Source organism: Podarcis bocagei (genome assembly GCF_964188305.1).
Source record: "Podarcis bocagei genome assembly, chromosome: 17".
Classification (NCBI taxonomy): Eukaryota; Metazoa; Chordata; class Lepidosauria; order Squamata; family Lacertidae; genus Podarcis; species Podarcis bocagei.
The window spans coordinates 1,777,135-1,791,411 of record NC_138143.1 but is presented as its reverse complement, the minus strand read 5'-3'; the positions used below and the strand labels follow the sequence as shown (position 1 = coordinate 1,791,411).

General features: G+C 47.3%; 1 long non-coding RNA gene across 1 annotated transcript in view; it reads left to right on the top strand.

Annotated features, from left to right (window-relative positions):
* The first annotated feature begins 2,042 nt into the window (after positions 1-2,042).
* Positions 2,043-14,277, top strand: part of LOC308577352 — a 210,648-nt gene continuing 198,413 nt past the window's right edge. Inside the window, exon 1 of the long non-coding RNA XR_014003599.1 lies at positions 2,043-2,146. This is a non-coding gene — a long non-coding RNA (uncharacterized lncRNA). The remainder of the gene's footprint in view (positions 2,147-14,277) is intronic.

Here is a 14,277-nt window from a genome sequence, read left to right as displayed (position 1 = left end):
GGCCGAAATATTGGGAAATATTAGAAAAAGAAGGAGATACCTGGAGATTGCAGAGTCTTGAGAAATTAAAGGATAAAGTGCGAGACTGGTTACATTATGCTCAGATTAGCGAGGTCTTCAAGGCAGATAAAAAAGTAGGTTTCCAGGTGGAAAAATCGAAATTAGAAACAGAGCTGCTAGAACCTAAGACCAAGGTACTTTCAAAAATGTATAACTTGCTGTTGAAATGGAATACGCAGGATGAAACAGTTAAATCAGCCATGATAAAATGGGCGCAGGACATTGGGCACAACATTATGTTTGATGACTGGGAAAGGTTATGGACCACCGGTGTGAAGTTTACGGCTTGTAATGCCTTGAAAGAAAATATTATGAAAATGATATACAGGTGATACATAACCCAAGTCAAGCTTGCAAAAATATATCATTTGCATGATAACAAATGTTGGAAATGTAAGGAGACTGAAGGAACATTCTTTCACCTCTGGTGGACTTGTCCGAGAGTGAAGGCCTTCTGGGAAATGATCTATAATGAGTTAAAAAAGGTATTTAGGTATACCTTTCCTAAGAAACCAGAGGCCTTCCTTTTGGGCATTGTCGGCCAAGGGGTGTTAAAGAAAGACAGAGCGTTTTTTATGTATGCAACCACAGCAGCAAGAATTCTTATTGCGAAACACTGGAAGACCCAAGATTTACCCACACTGGAAGAATGGCAGACGCAACTGATAGACTACATGGAACTGGCTGAGATGACCGGCAGAATTCGAGACCTGGGAGAAGAGACGGTGGAAGACGACTGGACAAAATTCAAAGACTATCTACAAAAACACTATAAATTGTATGAATGCTAGGAGAATGCACGCTTGAAATGTAACAGGGCAGCAGTAATTTGGCTTTATGATATATGAAAATAGGTGTGATGTATCGGAATGAAGAAGTTTGAAATAATATTATGTTTAAATTAAGCAGGCCAACCTATGATAAGGTTACTTAAAATTTGGGACATAATATTTGGGAAAAGTTAAGAATTGAAACAAGGTAATAAATTGCTGTCTATAACTATTTGATTAAGAACGCAGAGAAGGGAGACGTGAGGAAGTCGTAAGATTATGAAGATATGAATCTTTAACAACTGTATTTTATACCTATTTCTCTTTTACTCTTTGTTTATCTTTCTTAATCCTATCCTGATTTTTCTGTGGTGATGGTATCTTATATGCTTGGTGGTTTGTTTGTTGTTTAAAGAAAATTGCAATAAATATCTTATAAAAAAAAAATGAGATCAGGTTAGTCTGACATGACTTATTTTTCAGAAATCCATGCTGACTATTGGTGATCGCAGCATTCCTTTCTAGGTGCTCACAGACTGTTTTCTTAATGATCTGCTCCAGAATCTTCCCTGGTATTGATGTCAGACTGACTGGGCGGTAATTATTTGGGTCCTCTCTTTTCCCCTTTTTGAAAATAGGGACAACATTTGCCCTCCTCCAGTCTGCCGGGACTTCGCCTGTTCTCCAGGAATTCTCAAAGATGACTGCCAGTGGTTCTGAGATCACATCTGCCAGTTCTTTTAATACTCTTGGATGCAGTTCATCTGGCCCTGGAGACTTGAATACATCTAAACTAGCCAAGTATTCTTGTACTATCTCCTTAGTTATTCTGGGCTGTGTTTCCTTTGCTGAATCATTTGCTCCAAATTCTTCAGGTTGTGCATTGTTTTCTTTATTGGAGAAGACTGAGGCAAAGAAGTCATTGAGGAGTTCAGCCCTTTCTGTGTCCCCTGTTTGCATTTCCCCATCTTCTCCTCGGAGTGACCCCACTGTTTCTTTGTTCTTCCTTTTGCTACGAACATACCCATAAAAGCCTTTTTTGTTGCTTTTAACCTCTCTAGCAAGCCTGAGTTCATTCTGTGCTTTAGCTTTTCTGACTTTGTGTCTACATGTGCTGGCTATTTGTTTGAATTCATCTTTGGTGGTTTCCCCCCTTTTCCTTTTTTTGTACACATCCTTTTTAAATCTTAACTCAGTTAAAAGTTCTTTAGATAGGCACCTTCCATGTTTCCGTCTCATTGGTATTGCCTCACTTTGTGCTTTTACTATCTCCCTCTTAACAAACTCCCAGCCATCATGAACTCCCTTTCCTTTTAGTATTACTGTCCATGGGATCTCACCCAGCACTTCCCTAAGTTTTATGAAGTCGGCTTTCTTAAAGTCAAGAAATTCAGTCCTAGTATGCTTGGCTGCTCCTTTCCGCTGTATAGTAAACTTCAGAAGAGCATGATCACTCGTGCCCAATGATCCTTCCACTTCTACCCCACTAACCAGCTCATCAACATTGGTTAGGACCAGATCTAAAATGGCTGTTCCTCTTGTTGCTTCTCCCACTTTCTGGACAATGAAGTTGTCTGCAAGGCCAGTGAGGAATCTGTTTGACCTTATGCTCTTGGCTGAGTTTGACATCCAACAAATATCCGGGTAATTGAAGTCCCCCATTACTACTATCTCCCTTCCTTTTGCATGCTTGGCCATCTGTTCCAGGAAGGCATCATCTATTTCCTCCGTTTGGCTTGGGGATCTATAGTAAACTCCCACAATGAGGTCTCTGTTATTCTTCTCTCCCTTAATTTTGACCCAAATGCTCTCACTTTGGCTTTGAGGTTCTAAATCTTGGATCTCTTCACAGGTATACACATCCCTGACATATAACGCCACTCCTCCTCCTTTCTTGTCTGGTCTGTTTCTCTGAAATAGATTGTATCCCCCCATTATTAACCCTTGGCCTTCTTTTAGGTAACCCTTGGCCTTCTTTTAGGTAACCCTTGGCCTTCTGGGGTTTTTGTCGCTTGACTGTAAATCCAGACAGTGTGGGGTTCAGGGTAGCTGGTTGGTGAGAATACAGCAGTGTATGAGATAGCTGCCAAGAGATAAGCTACTCCAAGCGCCTGGCACAAGGGGGGGGGGGGAGCTGATGTCCTGTTACTTGCATGAATGAATGTTAGAAACAGTTAGTCACTTGCTTCTAGCTGCAACAGTCTTTTAGCAAGAAAGCTGAGAAAAAAATCATTTTCAGAAACCTCATTCTGTGTGCTGAGCAACCATTGTTGGACCAGGGCCAGGCGGCTTCTGGGAACCTGCATTTGTTGGGCCTGGTTTATCCTAGTAAGTTTCTTTGTCTCTCAGGGCCATTGCCTGTGCTCTCGGCTGGTGAGGTGGGGTCCAGGCCATGGGGTATCCCTGTTCTTGCCCTCTGCCTTGATTTTTCTGGAGTTCCGGGCTGGGCTTGTGGCTGTAACGCTGAGGCTCATGGCTGGGTACGTGGCATTGGTTCTCAGCCTGTGGGGAGTGGGGGGTTGTCTCGGGCGTGGGGCCTTTGGGCATTCCACTTCCCAATGACCCCCTTGCCTGCAGACGGCACATTGGCTTCTTCCCTAGGCGTCTTCTGCCCCTCCCGTGGACACCCTCGCTCGCTCTGAGATTGCATTTTTGGCTGCTGGCCAGTTCTAAGTGCCATCCTCCTCTCTCTGATTGTAAGTGGTCAGGGGCTGCTTGTGCCACAAAGGCAGACTTTATGATTACCCATTGGGCCTCATCATCAGGGTCTATAGGGGTGCTGGAGGATTTCTGCTACCTTGGCCATACTGATTGCTGCCCTTAGGTGCTCCCTGGCTGGTTGAAGATGAACCCCTAATTATTTTGGCCGGGTCCTCTTCGAAAGAAGGATTCTGATTTAGGTGCTTGGAGGTCTGTGGTCCTGGGCGTTGGATAGCTCCAGGGGGTCGTACACTCAGTGGGGTGGGGCCATCAAAGTGGAGTTTTAGCTGCCTCAAGTGCAGCATCAGTATTGTCCGCTGACCTGGGGGCATGTATCTTGCAGATTTCCTCAATGGTCAGTATTGTAATCCTAGGGCTTTTAATCCCTTGGGTTTAATTGTCTCTTTATTTAACAGTTCTGTCCTATGCGGCTCTCAAAGCCTCTCTGTTTCTTTCTGTCAATGTTCATCCTTGCATTGTGCTGCTTCTATCCCAAGAACTCCCAAGAAGTTCTACAGACTGAAACTCTCTTTTGGGCCTGTCTGCTTGTCCATTTTCTAATTCCTTCTGAATTCACCATCCTCACCTTTCCTCCTTCTCTTTCTTCCTCAGTCTCTTTGCTTTGGGGGTTGGGTAGGGGGAACCTCATTTAGCCCTGGTGCAGTTGCTGCATAGGGTGGAGGGGGGCTAATTATTCCTCCTCTTCTGGGACTGGCAAAACTGCTGGCATTTTAACTTGTACTTGCTGCCATACTGGGCACAGTTTGGCCTTCACAGTTCTACTTTTCCTAAGCCATGGGGGACAGTCAGGAACTTCACATAAGTGTTGGAGTCTATTTTTCATCAGGGTTTTTAAAATCCCCAATCTTCTGCCTTTGTGGCATCTTTCCAGTTTGTTCAGGAAACATTGCAGGGGGGGGGAGTTGTTTTACTGCTTTTTCTCCATGACCCTGGGACCCTGGAACACTGGAACACCGGGATACTGGGATACTTGGACACTGGGATACTCCCTCCTCCTAACGTCATTTCTCTCAATCAGTCACAGGCCAGACGTTGCTTCCAACGTCTCACACACTCAGAACATTCACTGGAGTGTCCCCACACGCACATTCAGAAAAACCCATGCACCTCCCCCAATCCCCTTTTTACCAAAACCAACCACAACCGGCAGCGCTTAGACTTCGACCGGGGCCCATATGAGACGGGTTGATAGCATGGGCAGTTCTCATACAAGAAAGCAAGGAAGCTGTGATCATTTACCCCTGGCATGCTTTGTCCTCCGTTCTCCATTTCTAAATGGTGAGGTTGTTCCAGGGGATGAGCTATCATTATAGGCTTGTTTTCCTTTGGATAAGTGAGCACTGAAGACTTTAGCTATCCATGCAATATTTGGTTTACGTACAAATGTACAAGCAGAGCACAGGTACAGGCAAATTTACATTCCTACAGCAGGCAGCTTATCAGTGAATCCTGTATTAGTTTCCCATATAGAGCCTCTGCACACCAAAATGCTTTACAATGCAGCACAGGTCTCTGCCTCTCTCTGTCTCAATTCCCAAGTCCAAACTGTCAACTTGTTGCAACATGGCTGCTGTGAAGCGTGTGGCATAGCACAAAAAGGCGGCCATAGTCTCCCACTGCAAACAAGAACTGGGAAGGACAAGCAAACAGTCTCATGCACTGTGGATTTTTGAAATGATATTTCCCGAGACCTTTATTAAGTGATAGAGAAGGAGCTGAAAATAATGCCTGGTGTCACATCCACTAATGTAGAAAACCCAGAAAAGATAAAAAGTATTAAGACAAAATAAAGGAAAAGGTAAAAGACCCCTGGACTTGGGGTGTGATGCTCATCTCACTTTAGGCCGAGGGAGTTGGCATTTGTCTGCAGACAGCTTTCTGGGTCATGTTGCCAGCATGACTAAACCACTTCTGGCACAATGGAACACCGTGACGAGTGCCAGAGCACATGGAAATGCTGTTTAGCTTCCCACTGCAGTGGTACCTATTTATCTGCTTGTGGTGGTATGCTTTCAAACTGCTAGGTTGGCAGCAGCTGGGACAGAACAAGGGGAACTCACACAGTCACACAGATTTGAAACGGCGACCTTCCGATTGGCAAGCCCAAGAGGTTGAGCACCACCTGCTCCCATCTGATAAAAAAGAACAAGAACGCAAACGTTATTATTATCAGAGTTTGTAGGGCAGCAGTTGAAGAAGGAGCAAAAAGGGTTTTCTTGTGTGTGTGTGTGTGTGTGTGTTTCTTTGTGTCTGATTAGCTGTTTTCCCTGTGCAAAGGTCAGAGGGGGCAGGGTTTCTGTTGAGGAAGGGGATTAGCTGTGGGAGGAGCTTATCAGAGTTTGTAGGGCAGCGGCGCGCGCCTAGCGGCGTGCACAGTTTGATCCATCTTTTAGATTTAGGGGAGCTAGTCTCAAACGTTGTTGGGGGAGACCTAGGTTTTTTTTGTGGGGGAAGTTATTTGTCCTGTCTTCAAGCTTTTTATGATGGAGGACCTCTGTAGCCACCCCCAACGACACGATCTCAAGATGGAAGGGGAGGGAACAGCTGCAGTCGCCTGCGATTCCTGCGCAATGTTTGCCATCTTGCCAAAGGTTGCAGGCAGCTTTAAGTGCAGCAATTGCATGTTGATTGCCCTTTTAAAAGACAAAGTCCAGCAACTGGAGGAACGTGTAGCTGCGCTCCAAAGAATTAGAGAGCTGGAGCTCTTCTTGGAAGCAACAGAGCACACCGTCCCCACCAAGGAGGAGACAGGGGACTCCCCTGAGAAGGAGGATAGTTCACCAACACAGGAGCCAGATATATGGAGAAACGTGACTCAAAGAAGTAGGAGGCCCAGGGTTCACTCTGATTGTTTAGAAATACACAATCGCTTTGAGGTCCTCTCCCCTAGCATGGAAGATGAAGAGCAGACTCCATTTGAGGATCTCTCCCTCATTACAGTCGATCAGGTATATGAAGACGAGCAGCAAAGTCAGTCCTCAGGGAATGTGCAGGCGACCTTGGAACGGACAGCTCACGGAAGAACCCCGACCAAACCCAAGAGGAGGCGTGTAGTGGTGATAGGGGATTCCCTACTGAGGGGAACAGAAGCAGTGATCTGTGGGCCTGACAAGATGTCTCGGGAAGTGTGCTGTCTCCCCGGGGCTAAGATCCAAGATGTAACTGAACGACTGCAAGGAATCATAAAACCCACTGACAAATACCCCTTCCTCTTGGTTCATGTGGGAACCAATGACACTGCAAGCAATAGCCTCCAGAAGATCAAAAGAGACTACGAGGCTCTCGGCAGGAAATTGAAGCAACTAAATGCACAAATTGTCATCTCGTCTGTCCTCCCAGTTGAACGACGTGGCCCAGGGAGAGAGGGGAAAATAGTGGAAGTGAACAGCTGGCTTCGCAAATGGTGTAAACAGGAACGGTTTGGATTCTTAGATCACGGACTGCAGTTTCTTGAAGATGGACTTCTGGCAAGCGATGGGCTGCACCTCACAACGGTTGGGAGAAATGTCTTTGCCAAAAATCTCAGAAACCTCATCAGGAGGGCTTTAAACTGACTAATGTGGGGGAGGGAGACAGTGCTCCTGAAGGTAGGAGTCTATCAATTAATGAAGATGATCATCCAAATGTCATAGACCAAATGGAGCAAACAGCACGCGGACCTAGTGGTGGGAGGAAAAAATCCTTAAATAAGAGACACGGGGGAATGATTAATGGACTTCAATGTCTGTACACTAATGCGCAAAGCATGGGAAATAAACAAGATGAGCTTGAGCTCTTGGTACAGCAAACTAAATATGACATAATAGGCATCACTGAAACCTGGTGGGATAAGTCCCACGATTGGAATGTAATAATGGGGGGATACAATCTATTTCAGAGAAACAGACCAGACAAGAAAGGAGGAGGAGTGGCGTTATATGTCAGGGATGTGTATACCTGTGAAGAGATCCAAGATTTAGAACCTCAAAGCCAAAGTGAGAGCATTTGGGTCAAAATTAAGGGAGAGAAGAATAACAGAGACCTCATTGTGGGAGTTTACTATAGATCCCCAAGCCAAACGGAGGACATAGATGATGCCTTCCTGGAACAGATGGCCAAGCATGCAAAAGGAAGGGAGATAGTAGTAATGGGGGACTTCAATTACCCGGATATTTGTTGGACGTCAAACTCAGCCAAGAGCATAAGGTCAAACAGATTCCTCACTGGCCTTGCAGACAACTTCATTGTCCAGAAAGTGGGAGAAGCAACAAGAGGAACAGCCGTTTTAGATCTGGTCCTAACCAATGTTGATGACTTGGTTAGTGGGGTAGATGTGGAAGGATCATTAGGCGCGAGTGATCATGCTCTTCTGAAGTTTAGTATACAGTGGAAAGGAGCAGCCAAGCATACTAGGACTCAATTTCTTGACTTTAAGAAAGCCGACTTCATAAAACTTAGGGAAGTGCTGGGTGAGATCCCATGGACAGCAATACTAAAAGGAAAGGGAGTTCATGATGGCTGGGAGTTTGTTAAGAGGGAGATACTAAAAGCACAACGTCAGGCAATACCATTGAGACGGAAACATGGAAGGTGCCTAAAGAAGCCAGGGTGGCTATCTAAAGAACTTTTAACTGAGTTAAGATTAAAAAAGGATGTGTACAAAAAATGGAAAAGGGGGGAAACCACCAAAGAAGAATTCAAACAAATAGCCAGCACGTGTAGACACAAAGTCAGAAAAGCTAAAGCACAGAATGAACTCAGGCTTGCTAGAGAGGTTAAAAGCAACAAAAAAGGCTTTTATGGGTATGTTCGTAGCAAAAGGAAGAACAAAGAAACAGTGGGGTCACTCAGAGGAGAAGATGGTGAAATGCAAACAGGGGACACAGAAAGGGCTGAACTCCTCAATGCCTTCTTTGCCTCAGTCTTCTCTGATAAAGAAAACAATGCCCGACCTGAAGAATTTGGAGCAAATGATTCAGCAGAGGAAACACAGCCCAGAATAACTAAGGAGATAGTACAAGAATACTTGGCTAGTTTAGATGTATTCAAGTCTCCAGGGCCAGATGAACTGCATCCAAGAGTATTAAAAGAACTGGCAGATGTGATCTCAGAACCACTGGCAGTCATCTTTGAGAATTCCTGGAGAACAGGCGAAGTCCCGGCAGACTGGAGGAGGGCAAATGTTGCCCCTATTTTCAAAAAGGGGAAAAGAGAGGACCCAAATAATTACCGCCCAGTCAGTCTGACATCAATACCAGGGAAGATTCTGGAGCAGATCATTAAGAAAACAGTCTGTGAGCACCTAGAAAGGAATGCTGTGATCACCAATAGTCAGCATGGATTTCTGAAAAATAAGTCATGTCAGACTAACCTGATCTCGTTTTTTGACAGAATTACAAGCCTGGTAGATGAAGGGAACTCAGTGGATATAGCCTACCTTGATTTCAGTAAGGCATTTGACAAGGTGCCCCATGATATTCTTGTAAAGAAGCTGGTAAAATGCGGTCTTGACTATGCTACCACTCAGTGGATTTGTAACTGGCTGACTGACCAAACCCAAAGGGTGCTCATCAATGGTTCCTCTTCATCCTGGAGAAGAGTAACTAGTGGGGTGCCACAGGGTTCTGTCTTGGGCCCGGTCTTATTCAACATCTTTATCAACGACTTGGATGATGGACTCAAGGGCATCCTGATCAAATTTGCAGATGACACCAAACTGGGAGGGGTGGCTAACACCCCAGAGGACAGGATCACACTTCAAAATGACCTTGACAGATTAGAGAACTGGGCAAAAACAAACAAGATGAATTTTAACAGGGAGAAATGTAAAGTATTACACTTGGGCAAAAAAAATGAGAGGCACAAATACAGGATGGGTGACACCTGGCTAGAGAGCAGTACATGTGAAAAGGATCTAGGAGTCTTGGTTGACCACAAACTTGACATGAGCCAACAGTGTGACGCGGCAGCTAAAAAAGCCAATGCAATTCTGGGCTGCATCAATAGGAGTATAGCATCTAGATCAAGGGAAGTAATAGTGCCACTGTATTCTGCTCTGGTCAGACCACACCTGGAGTACTGTGTCCAGTTCTGGGCACCACAATGCCCATTCCGAATTTCAGGAGGAGGGGGGGTTGCGGGCAAACGACCCCGCCCACTCTCACTCCCGCGAGGCTGGCGCCAGCCTCGCGGAGTTAGGGAATTCCCTTAATTTACATCCCCCCGCAGCGTCAGCCAATCGGCTGGCGGCAGGGGCGGGGCCTCCCAGAGGCCACTTAAGGTCGGGGCAGCCCTCGGCTCGCCCCTTTTTTCCCTAGCAGCTGACGCGGTTCCCTCGCTATCCCGCTGTTGTTTTCTGTGCTCTCCGCGTGGCTTGCTGCTTCTACCTCTTTCGCCTTGCGGCTTTTGCCTCTGCCTCTCTCGCCTTGTGGTTGCTGCACGTCTCACCCCAGACGAGACTCTACAGGCTTGAGCACCGCCAGACCCACGAGCGCTAGCGGCGGCAGCGCGCGCGGAATTACCTGCTTCGGGGCCACCGCTGCTTTTTTCTTTTTCCTCCTCACGTCGCCCGCTTGCCGAGTTTGATCTGCTGAGCCTTACAGCGCTACGCCAAACCTTCGCTGGAGGATCATCGTTAGTGAGCTGCTTCAGCGCTCACTGGAGGTTCAAGGCGGGAGCGGGGGAGCAACGCGGGAGGCTGTGTGGGGTCAGAGCGGGCGCGGAGCTTGTGGCGCCGGAGCGATCTCTTGTTACACCTTCCTCTATCCAGCTCTCCCTGCCAGGCGTTAGATTTACATAGATCGGGGACTGCTGGATTTTTTCCACAGCGGCGGTTAATACTCCGGCGTTCTGGTCGCCCAGGCAACGACCTGGCCGGCCGCCATTTTGGTGCACCACGTGGGTTCAGCGGCGGCCATCTTAAGTGAGGCATCACTGGCCTGTGAGCACAGAGCCTCAGCGCTGCTATTTTAACCTTACTTGGGGATTTTCTGGGTTGCGCTGCTACTGGCCTTTATCGTTGTGTGTGTTCTTTTTGCTCTCCACAGTTTGGTTAGCGTTTTATTCCTTCCGCAGCCTTCATTCCGTTTTAGCCTTGCAATTGTTCGACCGTTATAACCCTAGCTATTATCCCTTTGGTAGCCTTTGCAGTTTATGTAGCCTTTTACTTTCCTTGCTAATTCTGAGACAACCTTTAGGCAAATAGCTCTTGGAGGCATCGCTGGCCTGCGAGCACAAAGCCTCAGAGCTTCTATTTGAACCTTCCTTGGGGATTTTCTGGGCTGCGCTGCTACTGGCCTTTATCGTTGTGTGTTCCTTTTACTCTCCACATTTCAGTTAGCATTTTATTCCTTCCGCAGCCTTCATTTCGTTTTAGTCTTGCAACTGTTTGACCGTTTAACCCCTAGCTATTATCCCTTTGGTAGCCTTTTATTTTCCTTGCTAATTCTGGGACAACCTCTATGCAAATAGTTCTTGGCTCTTAATAGCCATTTTAATTCCTTGCTTTATCTGAGGCAATCTTACTTCCTTGCTATAGCTGAGGCAACTTTATTTCTTTCAACGTTATTTCAACTTTATAACCCTTGCTTTCCTAGGCCTGCTCTGCCTGGAGGCTCATCTAGCGTGTGTTGTGGCACGGAAGGGGTCCTATTGCTGCTGATTAGCTCGTTGGTTACCATAGAAACCCCTATTGTTTGCCTGCCAGAAGGACAACTTAAGGCTAACGACTGGTATTTAGAGCTATTGTTGCCTGGCAGCTTAATCTGGCCCTGTTTTTTGCAGGTCTCCAGCCAGCTACAACAAGCTAGATTTATAGTGTTATAGTCCCACTCACCTATATATAAATAACTACTCACACATAGAAATAAATAAATAAATAAATAAATATAATTTAAAAAAAATAAATACATAAATACAAAAATAATTTAAAAAATAATTTTTAAAAAAAGAGGAAATAAATAAATAGATAAATACATAAATACAAAAAAAAGAAACATATATAAACAAATATAAATAAAACAGTCACTCGATTGGCTTCGCCCTCCCTGAGGCGCGGCTTTCGGCTTGCACATGGAGAACAACAGCAACCCCCAGCAACCTCAGCTTGGTAATGCCTTAATGCCAACAGGCCCTGGTAACCCGCAGGTCGTGGCTCAGCTCTTTTCCGCGCTGCAAGCATTCTATGCGCAGTGCAGAGCACCTATCACTCCCTCCCCGAACATAGTCGAGTTGACACAAGATTGCATACCAGACACCCCCCCCAGCCAGCAGGGTCAGGATGGTCCTTCCACTAGTGCGGCTAAAGTAGTTGAGCAGGCCCCCAACAGGCCACGGACGCGCTTACAAGCTGCCAAAACTAAAAAATCTAAGTCAGGTCCACCAAAAGGCAAGGCACCAGCTAAAAAACCTAGGTCGAGCGCACAAAAGGCCAGGCCAGCGGTGGCCTCTACATCGGCCCCGCGCCAGGAGGTGATTGACGTTCCCAGTGTTTTCCAGGATAACCCTAGGCAACCAAGCACCTCGGAGGAGTCATCTTCTGAGGAGGAGCTGCCCCTTCAGCAGGTGGCCGCTGCCGGCGACCCGGCCCCCTGTGATGATGCACCACGGGGCGGAAAGCGGAAGGCGAAGAAGAAGCATCGGTCGAAGAAAAGCAAGAAGAGGGACACTTCGGACTCCGAGGAGGAAACAGGTACCTCTTCATCAGATGGGGATAGTGACGCCCCAATGGAGACTTATTGGGGGGAGGGGGAAGAAGTTGGAGCTCCCCAATGGGTGCATGAACGGAGGGCCAACTCGCACAGGAAGGCATTTAATGGCACACTTGACTGGAAGGATGGGGCTCTGGTCCCAGACGTTAAAGTCTCGACCAACGCTGCCACTGACTTTATTCTGGGGAACCACCTCTCTAAGAGGAAGAGGAACAAGATTTTGAATGGCAATTACGTTGATATGTTTTCCTTGCTGCCACCAGCCCAGGTAAAGGGAAAAGGGGAGAAAATTAAGTACTATGGGAAAAGGCGGTACAGGGTACCCCGGGTTGAGCGATCTTTTGAGAATTGGCTTAATGGCTATCAGGTATTTATGGCTGTGGTTTCAAGTTGTTATCCAAAGAGGGGCGCGCACCTCGTGTCCTACCTGGCTCACGTCAGGAGGGCACGGGAGCAGGCAGGTGATGAAGCCGCTTTGGCATATGATGAAGACTTTCGGAGGAATGCCTCGCTACTGTCTTCAACGCGCTGGGACCAAAAGGACAACAACTGCTGGTTTGAACACGTGGGGCCCAATATCGAGAAGAAAACCGTTCAACAGCCAAGAACTGGTAAGGTGGAGACCCAGCGCCGTAGACAGTGCTGGGACTTCAACAAGGGTACCTGTCAGCGCGTTACCTGTTAGTACCTGCACGAATGCGAGAGGTGCTTAGGCAGCCACTCAGCAGTCAACTGTTTCAAAGGGAGGCAGCAGCCCTTTCGGGGGGGCAGGGGTCACCTTTCCCGGGGTAACAGGGGTGGCTCCGCCGGACCTGCAGCCCCCGCCCAAGGGCCAGGTGGGGCTCGGTACTAACATCTCCCTAGGCCTCGCATGCTCTCCGATAAAATTGGAGCCCTTGAGAGCACTCTTGAAGTTCTATCCAAATAGACGAGCAGCTCAACTACTTGAGGAAGGGTTTTCTGAAGGTTTTAGAATTCCCATTGCTTTTACACCCAATTCCGGTTGCCCCCCTAACCAGAAATCAGTGTTAGAAAGGCCTGACATCGCGCTTAGAAAGATACAGAAGGAAATTACAGCTGGCAGGGTAGCCGGTCCATTCGCAACTCCGCCTATTGCAGGGCTTCATATCTCCCCCTTGGGTATCGTCCCTAAGAAGGCCCCCGGTGAATTTAGAATGATACACAACCTGTCCTACCCCAAAGGAACTTCGGTTAATGACGCCATTCCCCAAGAGATGTGCACGGTGAAGTACTCTTCATTCGACCAAGCTGTGCGATTGGTGCGGAGCTTTGGCAGGGGCGCCTTCTTGGCAAAATGCGACATCGAGTCAGCATTTCGCTTACTCCCGGTTCATCCGGACGACCATCGCTGGTTGGGATTCAAATTCCAGGGAGCGCACTTCATCGACAAAGCTATGCCCATGGGTTGTTCTATTGCTTGTGCTGCGTTTGAGACCTTCAGCACGTTCTTGGAATGGGCCCTAAAGTTTAGAACTGGCTCTTTAGGGGTGGGTCATTATCTTGATGATTTTATTTTGGTGGCAAGTGACGCTGGGGAATGCAGGGCTCTCCTCATGGCCTTTGAGTCCTTAGCCAGGGAGCTGGGTGTTCCTCTGGCAAGCGAAAAAACCGAGGGTCCGGTCACGACCATGACCTACCTGGGGATTGAACTCGATACCGTAGCCCAAACCTCACGCTTACCAGCTGACAAATTGGTTGCCCTGAGAGAGCTTATCGGCCAAATGCTGCCTTTAAAGAAGGTCACCTTGAGGCAAATTCAATCCCTCCTGGGCCACCTCAACTTCGCCTGTCGTGTAGTTTCCCCCGGCCATCCCTTCTGTGGCCGCCTGGCTAAGCTGTCCACAGGTTTGCGGTCACCTCATCATAGGGTACGCCTTTCCAAGGCAGTAAAGGCAGACCTCCTCGTCTGGTTGCAATTCTTGGATGGTTTCAACGGTATATCGCTCTGGCAAGATACTTTGGCGCTTCGGTCAGATTTCCAGGTACATTCGGATGCGGCTGGGTCCCTGGGTTTTGGG